This window comes from Arachis ipaensis, chromosome B2 (assembly GCF_059453495.1).
Source record: "Arachis ipaensis isolate K30076 ecotype BB chromosome B2, ASM5945349v1, whole genome shotgun sequence".
Taxonomy (NCBI): domain Eukaryota; kingdom Viridiplantae; phylum Streptophyta; class Magnoliopsida; order Fabales; family Fabaceae; genus Arachis; species Arachis ipaensis.
The window spans coordinates 35,755,110-35,767,452 of NC_142437.1; the positions used below are offsets into that span (position 1 = coordinate 35,755,110).

A 12,343-nucleotide genomic window follows, 5' to 3' on the forward strand; every position below is an offset into this window, starting at 1 on the left:
TATGCTTTGGTCTTTGGTTGCACTAATAAGTGGTATGACCAAAACATATACACTTATCATAAATAAGGTCCAAGTTTTCATATTCTACCTTAAATTTGGTGTCATGAATAATGATCTCATCCACCATCGGCACTTTCAAATTTATTTGAATAGGCATTCTAGCAAAGCGTCCCCGTTTTGCCTCTTTAGTTGTAATATCGACCTTGATAGATTCACCGATAGCTATTGCAATTCTTCATAGCAAAGTCACGGTAATACCAAATATTGAGGCCAGCAATTCAAATCCACACAAGGGTGGAGTCAAAACTCCTCGCAAGGTTGAAACAATCACGTCCAAGATTTCATCACTATATAATAATATCCAATTATCCAAGGTTCTCCGAGGAGATATTTATTTGGATGTTATTATCAACTCTCTCTCTCTCTCTCTCTCTCTCTCCGTATCTCTATTATTTTTAATCCCACTATTTTTTGTGTGGTGTATCCAAGCGTAGTAGTGACTATTGGTCAAAGATAGGGATTGAAGCTTTGTTTGCAAAAATCTAATGCAACTTCTGCAATTTATGTTCTCAGATCCATTGGAAATTTTAATCCCTTTGTTATCTTCATGAAGCCAGGGTAATGTATGTAATAATGGTAGAGGAACCATATCCAATAAAATATAAGTTATCTTTATTTTTTTAATTTGTTTTGAAGAATAAATTATCATTTGTACCTATGAAAGAGGAGAACGCTGACATATGTATCAATAGAAGAAAAAATCCCATCTTGTACCCATGGAAGATGACCTCTGTGTGCCAAAAGTACCCTGATATTTGTTACACACTTGCTCCGTTAGTATCCAAACCTACGTGCACCTCAACCCCTCCAAACCTATCAATGTGTATTTTAAAAAAAAAAATTTACTAAGCTATTGGAGAAAATAGATTTGGCGCCTTTCTGTGCCCTAGCAGAGCTGAATCGTCCTCGTCATTACCATCCTAAATCGGAGTACCTCCATTACTTGGCAACAAATACAGAATAGGGAATCGTGGAAAGTGTCTCGCGTCAACAACAAATACATCACTCCCTTTGATCTGCGAAGAACAGAGATATGCCATTCCCACTTTTGATTAGTTAGAATGATTTTGTTCTTTTATCGAACATTGTGATAGGTTTTAAAATGTCAGAAAAGTTGGGTTAGGGTTTTTATTAGTTACAATTACATGGAATGGTATCCTTGGTTGTATTGTCTTACTTGTAGGGATGGCCACCATTCGTATAACTTTGTCTATTAATCATAGAGGAAGGGTTGAGAGAGGGACATGTGGAAAGCTTTTGTATATCGATGGAGAAGTAACAGAGATTGAGAGGGTTAATGTGGATACCCTCAATGATTTTTTCATAATTGATTTGCTGAAGGACATTGGATATATGCCTATCATAGATTTTTACTAGCTAAAACCTAGGAAGGAGCTTGATAATAGGCTGAGATTATTAAGGGTTGAGATGGACATAGTTAAAATGTATGAGATAATTGTGAAGAATGGTAATATAATTGATGTATATACGGAGCATCCACAAGTTAATCATGTGCTAGTTGAGCAGAATATTACTCCAACAAAGATGAGAATCAAGAGTTGTGCTAAAAGGAATCTAACTCCAAAGAAGACTCCAAGAAAAAGACTTATAGTTATTGAGGATGATGATGATGCTGAAATAGTGAATCATGTACATATTGTGAATGAGGCACAAAAAAAGGGCGAGGTCCAGTCTAGGAAAGAGTGTAACACCCTACCACACAGAGCTTTACACTTAAGCCGTAAAACAGAGGTGGTGTGGTATTACGACCTCTAATCACAAAATATATACAAAATAATATTGGAAAGATAAAACAAAATCACAAAATAAAAAGCGCAACACTCAGAAACGAGATTACTTGCGTATGAAGAAAACTAAGGTTCATAAGTACAGGTAAACAGAAAGTGAGAATAGAGAGTCAAGGATACAAAATAACTAGCTCCTGACTCCGCCTACGAAGCCAACGCTGGCCGGAGAATATTTACGTACATATATACATATCCCACAAAGCCAAAATACATAGATGAAACCCCAACTCTCCTTAAACCTCTAAGAGGAACAAAATAAACAAGTTATTCGGAGAGGAAACTAAATACATATATACATAACTGTACATCAAAAGAAACCCAGAAACCACTCTGCTTCAAAAGTCTAGACGTCTAGCGAGGTGCCTCTCGATCTGCATCTGAAAAACAACAACATAGTATGGGGTGTATATATATGGATATGTATGCTCTAGTCGGTCTTTGCGTTACAGGCCAAGCCTAGAGCTTGTTAATTATATTTTTGGAACTCTGATTTTATACATATATTATCTTTTCTGTTCAATCTTATCTACCTTTCTACTTTTATCCGATCGTGAGTGTTGCGTTGTTCTGCTTGTATTTCGTTCAATAATTCAAGGCTCCTAAATAAACCTCCTTTTCAACTATATTATATATATGATTTTATTTTTAGAGGTCGTAATACCTCGCCACCTCTATTTTCTGACTTAAGCATAAAACTCTATGTGGTAGGGTGTTACATTGCTCCTTCAAGGCTTTGTCAAGTGTAAAGATCCCATAATAGTCCTCTAGACTAAGGCCTCAAGTAATTTGACTAAGCTTGTGTTGAACATTCTTAGTTAGTTTAGCCTTTCAATCTTACATTGTCATGCTCTTTATGATCAATCCCTTTTTCTTTTTGTTCTTTCTTGGTACATGATTCTTGCCCACATGTAGGAGCAAGAACAATTATAATTGTGGGTTGTGTAACACCCTACCATACAGAGTCTTATGCTTAAGTCATAATTCAGAGATGGCAAGGTATTACGACCTCTAAAACAAAAATTTAGTACGTATAGTAGTATGAATAATTGATTATAGCTAGGAGCCTTTGTAGAAAAAGGGGTAAACAAAAACCGTAACTCGAACGCGCAACACTCCGATCGATAACGTAACGAGCAAAGGATAAGCTAACGCAAGATCATATATATAAGGAGTGTCAAAAACGGGAATATCAAGACTCAAAATCCGGCTGCGAAGATAACCGGTCCGAGCATAATAATATATACATATAATAAAATAAGGAAACCCCAAAGGGACACAAATACATACAACCTATTCTCCAAAATCCCCTCTAGAAGGAGTCATCACAGTTTGTATTATTTAATGGAGATAAAAGTATCTAAACAAGATATATAAACCAAACAGAGTCCCAAGAACAAAGGATCTTCGCTAATCCAGAAGTCTCCAGCATGCCTCAACGAGAAGCCTCGCGTCCTGCATCTGAAAACCACAAAATCCGCATGGGTGAGAACCAGAGGTCCCCAGTACGGTAACAGCTTCCACATATATAATACATAATAATAGAGGAAAGCCGAAGGCAATCCTAGAACTTCCTCCAGGTAATATCAAAGCTTATAAACAAGCTAAACCGTAAGTGGCAACTGACTAAAGATCCTTCATTCTAACTAATACTTCCCTTTCCAATTCCTTCAGACCTCCCAACCACCAGCAGGAGTATAATATAGCAAACACAGTTATATCTGACAAGAGATTTACAAATAGGAACAGATAAGGCATTTAGGCAATTAGCAAGTAATATGCAGTCAATAGGCAATCTCAAACAATTCATGTAGTATGCTTATGATGCATGCCTGTCCCTAGTGGCTGATGATATCATCTGTCGGTTATAGAGCCAACCCGACAAGTCCTGGTAGCTAACCATTAGACTGTCCCTCTGTCGTGCATCCCCAACTCGAGTTATACTCATCATAAACTTGATCATAATCATGATCCATATCCATCACCCTCACTGGTGAATATTTATCCATCACCATCACAGGTGAATATTTATGGGGGTGAGCTCATCCGGGCCTTTCACAGTGCCCGGCCACACTTACGACATTGGGTTAACAGAGCTTCGAGTCTCAACCTGGAGCACATGGTGGCTAGCCATTGCTACTACCCAGGGAAACCCTCATCTCCAATGGTGGAAGTGCAAACATACACAATTCAATCAACAGCATATATGCATTTATACTTGGCCATAAACATGGCTCCGCCGTAACACGGCAATAATCTAGCCATCCGGCTCACAGTTAAATCCATAACCAGCCAATTCATTAACAATTATGGTCCTTCGGCCCATGGCATAACAAGCACTTCCACCGTCATTCTCCGCATCTCACATAATCATCTTTGATCCTCAATGATCATTCATTTTTCCCCTTGCTTCACTCGCAAGTTACCACAGTCACTAGCCCTTTTTCTCATGCTAGGCATATCATAAGGATTTAAGACATAAGTGGTGAGATCGGAGGCTTAGAAGTATGAAATTTGGCTTTTAAAACTCAAAAATCAACTTTGGGATGAAAACAGGGCCACGCATACGCGCACTCCACGCGCACGCGCGGATGGCCTTATAACTCATCTACGCGCAAGCGTCATACGCGCGAACGCGCGGGTTGAAAATTAGCCAAACAACGCGCACGCGTCAGCCACGCGTACGCGTGGGTACTCTTGTGCCCCAGGCACAAAACTGGCACAACTCTGGCACAACTCTCTGGAAAATGGCTGGGCATTGGGTGCAGTACATTCGGCGCGCCCGCGCACATCACGCGCACGCGTGGATGGCGCTTCCTGGAAGAACGGCGCGTACGCGCCAAGTGCGCCTACGCGCGGGGGGTCATTCTGCTAAAAATTTTCTAAGTTAAAAACTGCAGAATTCACAGATTCAACCCCCAATCTTCCGACGGTCATAACTCTCTCATTTTAAATCATTTTTCACCCGTTCTTCAAACGGCATGGACATCTCGGATCCAATTTCATTTCTAAACAGATTTGGCACAAATCAGAGATCCGTAGTCCAAGTTATGTCCCGTCAAAGTATGCCCAAAAACCATGTTTTCATTCAAAACCACAAAGGGCCATTTTCAAAACAAGCCACTTTCAACTCTTTTCAAAATCAATCAAAACATGCCAATTTTAACCCTTCTCTTTGAAATCATTCGAAATGTACCAAAATCAACAACAAGCCATCCTCAACTCACACATTGACATTTTACCAAAATTTCCAAAACTACCTCCAACCATTTTAACACTTCTTAATCAATGGCTAAAGGACAAACACAATCTCATGTCATACATCCTTCTCATCCCAATTTCCAATAATATTAATTTCCAAATCAACCATCATTATACATGATCAACATCATACTCACCATCAACATGGTACCACCCATCAATTTAACCTCAATCACCCATCAAGCATATATCACAACATGCATTTCTCATACATCACACAATCAAGGCATCAATATTCATAATCACATATATGAACACATCATATATCTCAACTATTCAACAACACCAACAATTCAATGCCTATCTTAGGGCCTCTAGCCTAAGTATTTCCTACCACATTACATATTAGATACGGGAAACCAAAACCATACCTTAGCCGATTTCCCAAGCTCAACCGGAGCACTTCCAAACCACTTGTCCTCAAGCTCTCAAGGTCTCAACACCTCCAAGAACAGATTTTGTCACACAAAACCCTCTTCCAAGCTTTCCAAAATCACCAATCAAGCTCCAATATTCACATATACACAACCTAAGCCACAATCATCATACCCATACACAACATCTCAATGTCCAAACCTCATATAACAACAAATTACACTAGGGTTGAGAATCTTATCACACCCAAGGTCCAAGGAGACAAGATTAACCTTCTCCTTCAAGAGAGTTGGGTCCTATAACATCAAAGAACCCAAAATCTCAACATTTTTGCTCTTGAAACTCGAAATCAAGGGCTGGAATTTCGAATAGTAAAACGTGGCTTACCTCAAGATTAATTGTATGGGTTTTGTAGAGCTCTCCGCGGTGAATGCGTGGCCACAAACGGAGCGGCAATCGGAGCTCTAGATCAAAAGTTATGGTGGTTTGAAGATCAAGTGAGAGAAAGAACTTGAGAGAGTGTTCTTCCCTCCATAGCCTCCATTTTCAGCGTGTTTAGTGTGTTGTGAGGAGAGAGAGTGCTGAAAACTAGGGTTTTGGTTTAGTTTAGTTGGGCCAAGGGCCCACTTTGGGTCCGGTTGGACCGGTTTGGCCCGTTTGGTCCAATCTTGGTCCGATTTCTATAAAATTGGTACCGAAATTCTCGTCTCAATCTCCTCTATCACATTTAGCCATAAAAATAACATTTTTGGCTTTCTAGAATAAATTCTCATTTATGGGTTAATTAGCCGTTAATTAACTGGGTCTTACAGGTTGTGATGGACAAGTAATGATATGCACTTGATTAACAAGACTCATAAATGCAATATATAGGATAGAACAATATAATATATGCATATAATTATAAAGGAAGGAAACAAATAGAAGTCAACAACCTTAGTTCTCATTGCCGTCATCTTCCTCATCTTCCTCTTCATTATCCTTTTAGACTATGTAGTGCATAGCCTCCAAAACCAAACTTAGAATGATTATTTATCCTCAAGTAGCAAAATAAAACAGTGGTGATGGAAATGGGAATAAACATGATTGTTTTATGGATATAAGGAAGCAAGGCAGGAGCTCATTCAAATAAAACAAACAAAATTAAAAATAAAATGAAAGAAAAGACAAAATAAAACCAAATAAACATGTTGCTAATGTATTGGCATAGGGGGTGGACCATGCATGGGTAAAATGTGGCAACACCAAACTTGGTGTGAGAACTATGGATGATTGAAATTATTTGTTTAATTAAATTATTGATTATTTGAGAAGATTGAACATTTTTGGGGTTATTAATTGATTTTTGTTAAATTGGGGATTGGCGAATTGGTTTTCTTAAGATTTGGAAATGTTTTAATATTAGAAATGGGTTTGATTTATTGGAAATAAATTTTGAGATTGAAAATGGTTTGAGATATTGGATTTGGGTTGCTTGATTTTGGAAATGATTGAAATGAGTTTGAGAAATAGTTTGGTTGGGACCCTTGAAGAGTGGCATAGTTCAAATTTTAGAGGAGATGCTACCCAAATTTTTATAAAAATTAGAGATTTCATTTAAAATGGTTTTTTAAAGAGATTTGGATTTAAGGGATTATATGGTTTGATTTTGAGTTGAATTTGATTCATTTAGAAAAGAATGAATTATGTTTTGAGTTGGCGTTGTTGATGAACGGAATGGGAGGTGTGATGATAATGATTGAATTTGAATGAATGATTGATTTTAAAGTATCATTGTTGAATGAATTGAATGATAATAAGATATATGTGACCGGGTAAGAGGTGGTGGCGTTGTCCACTCGCTCCGGGTATATTCCGGGTAATATGCAGTGGTGTTATCCACTTGCTCTGGATAAGAGTTCTAGGCTTCAGGTAAGATGCAAGGGTTGAGTTCTGTCACCACTTGCTCCAGGTCGAGAACTGTAACACTGCCTGCGTAAGAGGCAGTGGTGAGGTTGTCCCCTACTCCGAGTACGTGGGTAAGATGCAAGGGTTGCGGTTTGGTCTCACTTGCTTCGTGTTTGGTGTTCTGTCTAGGGTTAGCTACCAAACATGTCGGGTTTGCCATTATAACTAACAGATGAGACTCATCGGCCATAGGGCATACTGATGAGCGGATAATTTATACGCTTTTGGCATTATTTTTAGGTAGTTTTTAGTATAATTTAGTTAGTTTTTACTATGTTTTTATTAGTTTTTATGCAAAATTCACATTTCTGGACTTTACTATGAGTTTGTGTGTTTTTCTGTGATTTTAGGTATTTTCTGGCTGAAATTGAGGGACCTGAGCAAAAATCTGATTCAAAGACTGAAAAAGGACTGCAGATGCTGTTGGATTCTGACCTCCCTGCACTCAAAGTGGATTTTCTGGAGCTACAGAAACCCATATGGAGCGCTCTCAATTGCATTGGAACGTAGACATCTAGGACTTTCCTGCAATATATAATAGTCCATACTTTGCCCAAGTTTTGACGATGCAAACTGGCGTTCAAATGCCAATTTCCTGCCCTATTCTGAAGTTAAACGCCAAAAACAGGTTACAAACCAGAGTTAAACGCCACAAACAGGCTGCAACCTGGCGTTTAACTCCAAGAGAAGTCTCTACACGTGTAAAGCTTAATGCTCAGCCCAAGCACACATTAAGTGGGCCCCGGAAGTGGATTTCTGCATCATTTACTCATTTCTGTAAACCCTAGTTACTAGTTTAGTATAAAAACTACTTTTAGTGATTTATTTTACATCTCTAGAACACATTATGTAAATTTTACGTTCTGAGACCTCCATGGAAGGCTGGCCAGTCGGCCATGTCTACCCTATTTTCACTTATGTATTTTCAACGGTGGAGTTTCTACACCCCATAGATTAAGGTGTGGAGCTCTGCTGTTCCTCATGAATTAATACAAAGTACTATTGTTTTTCTATTCAATTCAAGCTTATTATTATTCCAAGATATTCACTCGCACTTCAACCTATTGAATGTGATGATCCGTGACACTCATCATCATTCTCACCTATGAACGCGTGCGTGACAACCACTTCCGTTCTATCTGCAATAGCTTGAGTGTGTATCTCTTAGCCTCCTGGTTCACGATCAGAGTCTTCGTGGTATAGACTAGAATTATTGGCGGCCATTCCTGAGATCCAGAAAGTCTAAACCTTGTCTGTGGTATTCCGAGTAGGATCTAGGAAGGGATGACTGTGACGAGCTTCAAACTCGCGAGTGTTGGGCGTAGTGACAGACGCAAAAGGATCAATGGATCCTATTCCAACATGATCGAGAACCGACAGATGATTAGCCGTGCGGTAACAGCGCCTTTGGACCATTTTCACTGAGAGGACGGACGGTAGCCATTGACAACGTTGATCCCCCAACATAAAGCTTTCCATGGAAAGGAGTATGAATGATTGAATGAAGACAGTAGGAAAGCAGAGATTCATAAGGAGCAAAGCATCTCCATACGCTTTTCTGAAATTCTCACCAATGAATTACATAAGTATTCCTATCTAATTTTCTGTTTTAATTATATCTTAATTATCAAAATCCCATAACCATTTGAATCTGTCTGACTGAGATTTGCAAGATGACCATAGCTTGCTTCAAGCCGACAATCTCCGTGGGATCGACCCTTACTCACGTAAGGTTTATTACTTGGACGACCCAGTGCACTTGCTGGTTAGTTGTCCAGATTGTGAAAAGGAGTTGAGATTACAATCGTGCGTACCAAGTTTTTGGTGCCGTTTTAGAGATCACAATTTCGTGCACCAAGTTTTTGGCACCGTTGCCGGGGATTGTTTGAGTTTGGACAACTGACGGTTCATCTTGTTGCTCAGATTAGGTAATTTTATTTTATATTTAAGCTTTCTTATTTTTATTTTTGAAAAATTCAAAAAAAAAATTTAAAATCATAAAAACAAAAAATTTTATGTTTCTTGTTTGAGTCTTGTGTCAAATTCTAAGTTTGGTGTCAATTGCATCTTTTTAATTCTCCTTTAATTTCAAAAATTCATGCATTTGTTCTTCATAATCTTCAAGTTGTTCCTGCATATTTTCCTTGTTTGATCTTTACATTTTCTTATTTTGTGTCTTTTCTTATTTTTCATATGCATTTTTAAATTGTCAGTGTCTAAACATTGAAAATTTCCATGTTTGGTGTCTTGTATGTGTGTCTTTTCTTAAAAAATTTTCAAAAATAAGTTTTGGTGTTCATCTTGACATTCAAAGTTTTCTTGGTGTTCATCTTGACATTCAAAGTGTTCTTACATGCATTAGTTGTTTTGATTCATAATTTTTATGTTTTGTTTCAATTTGGTGTTTTTCTCTCTCTTTACTAAAAATTCAAAAATAAAAAAAATATATCTTTCCTTATTTTACTCATCAATTTCAATTTCAAAATTCTATCTTTTCAAATCTTTTTCAAAAATAAAATCTTTTTCATTTATTTTTACATATTTTTCGAAATTTTTTAATTGATTTTCAAAATCTTTTTCTTATTCTTACTTCATATTTTCGAAAATCTCACTAACATTTAATGTTTTAATTCAAAAAATTTTCAAGTTGTTACTTGCCTATTAAGAAAGGTTCAATCTTTGAATTTTAAAATCATATCTTTTAGTTTCTTATTAGTCAAGTAATCAACTTTAATTTCAAAATCAAATCTTTTTAAATTTCCTTTTCAAATCTTTTTCAAATTAAATTTCAAATTATATCTTTTTCAAAAATCAGTTTCAAAATCTTTTCTAACTTCTTATCTTTTCAAATTTGATTTTCAAATCTTTTTCAGTTAACTACTTGAATTTTTGGTTTGATTTTAAAAGTTTTCTATTTCAATCATATCTTTTTCAAAACCACCTAACTAATTTTCTCTCTCTAATTTTCGAAAACTCCTACCCACTTTTTCAAAATTCTTTTTAGTTAACTAATTGTTTTAAATTTTAAATTAATCTTATTTCTCTTTTTAATTTTCGAATTCTAACTAATAATTAAACAAAAACAAAAATATTTTCTTTTTATTTCAATTTAAAATTCGAAATCTCTTCCCCTCTCATCTCTATATTTATTTATTTATCTACTAACATTCCTCTTCCACTCAAAATTCGAACCCCCTCTTCTTCACTGTGTTCGAATTTTTCTCTTCTCCTTATTTTATTCTTCTCTTCTTCTACTCACATAAAGGAATCTCTATACTGTGACATAGAGGATTCCTCTTCTTTTCTGTTCTCTTCTTTTTCATATGAGTAGGAACAGGGACAAAGACATTCTTATTGAAGCTAATCCTGAACCAGAAAGGACTCTTAAGAGGAAACTAAGAGAAGTTAAAGCACAACCCTCTGGAGAGGACCTGACAGAAATTTTCAAAAAAGGAGACATGGCCGAACCAAATAACAACAATGCCAACAATACAAGGAAGATGCTTGGTGACTTCATTGTACCTTCTTCTGACTTCTGTGGAAGAAGCATCTCAATTCCTGCCATTGGAGCAAACAAATTTGAGCTTAAGCCTCAATTAGTTTCTCTGATGCAGCAGAATTGCAAGTTTTATGGACTTCCATTGGAAGATCCTCATAAGTTCTTAGCTGAATTCTTGCAAATCTGTGACACTGTCAAGACCAATGGAGTTGATCCCGAGGTCTACAGGCTTATGCTTTTCCCTTTCACTGTAAGAGACAGAGCTAGAACATGGTTGGATTCACAACCTAAGGAAAGCCTGAACTCTTGGGAAAAGCTGGTCAGTACTTTCCTGACCAAATTCTTTCCACCTCAAAAGATGAGCAAGCTTAGAGTGGAAATCCAAACCTTCAGACAGAAAGAAGGTGAGTCCCTCTATGAAGCTTGGGAAAGATATAAGCAATTGATCAAAAGGTGTCCTACTGACATGCTTCCAGAATGGAGCATCATATGTATATTCTATGATGGTCTGTCTGAGTTGTCAAAAATGTCATTGGACCATTCTGCAGGAGGATCTCTTCATCTGAAAACCCCTGTAGAAGCTCAGGAACTCATTGAAATGGTTGCAAATAACCAGTTCATGTACACCTCTGAGAGGAGTCCTGTGAACAATGGGACGCCTCAGAAGAAGGGAGTTCTTAAAATTGATACTCTGAATGCCATATTGGCTCATAACAAAATATTGACTCAGCAAGTCAATATGATTTCTCAGAGTCTGAATGGATTGCAAGCTGCATCCAACAGTACTAAGGAAGCATCTTCTGAAGAAGAAGCTTATGATCTTGAGAACCCTGCAATGGCAGAGGTGAATTACATGGGAGAACCCTATGGAAACACCTATAATCCTTCATGGAGAAATCATCCAGATTTCTCATGGAAGCTCCAACAGAAGCCTCAACAAGGCTTCAATAATAATGGTGGAAGAAACAGGTTTAGCAATAGCAAGCCTTTTCCATCATCTTCTCAGCAACAGACAGAGAATTCTGAACAGAGCCATTCTGGCCTAGCAACCATAGTCTCTGATCTATCCAAGACCACACTAAGTTTCATGAATGAAACAAGGTCCTCCCTTAGAAATTTGGAGGCACAGGTGGGTCAGCTGAGTAAGAAGATTACTGAAACTCCTCCTAGTACTCTCCCAAGTAATACAGAAGAAAATTCCAAGAGAGAGTGCAAGGCCATAACCATGACCAACATGGCCGAACCTGGAGAGAGTGAGGATGACGTGAGTCCCAATGAGAAAAGCCTCATGGGACGTCCTCTGGACAGAAAGGAGTTTCCTTTTGAGGAACCAAAGGAATCTGAGGCTCATACAAAGACCATATAGATTCTATTGAACTTCCTTCTGCCATTCATG

The 12,343-nt window shown here is 37.5% G+C and overlaps 1 non-coding gene across 1 annotated transcript; it reads right to left on the bottom strand.

Moving 5' to 3' along the window:
* Positions 1 to 11,311: 11,311 nt before the first annotated feature.
* LOC148573580 (small nucleolar RNA R71) lies at positions 11,312 to 11,419 on the bottom strand. Its single transcript, XR_015905831.1, has one exon. It is a non-coding gene; the product is annotated as a small nucleolar RNA R71 (small nucleolar RNA).
* Positions 11,420 to 12,343: the final 924 nt, after the last annotated feature.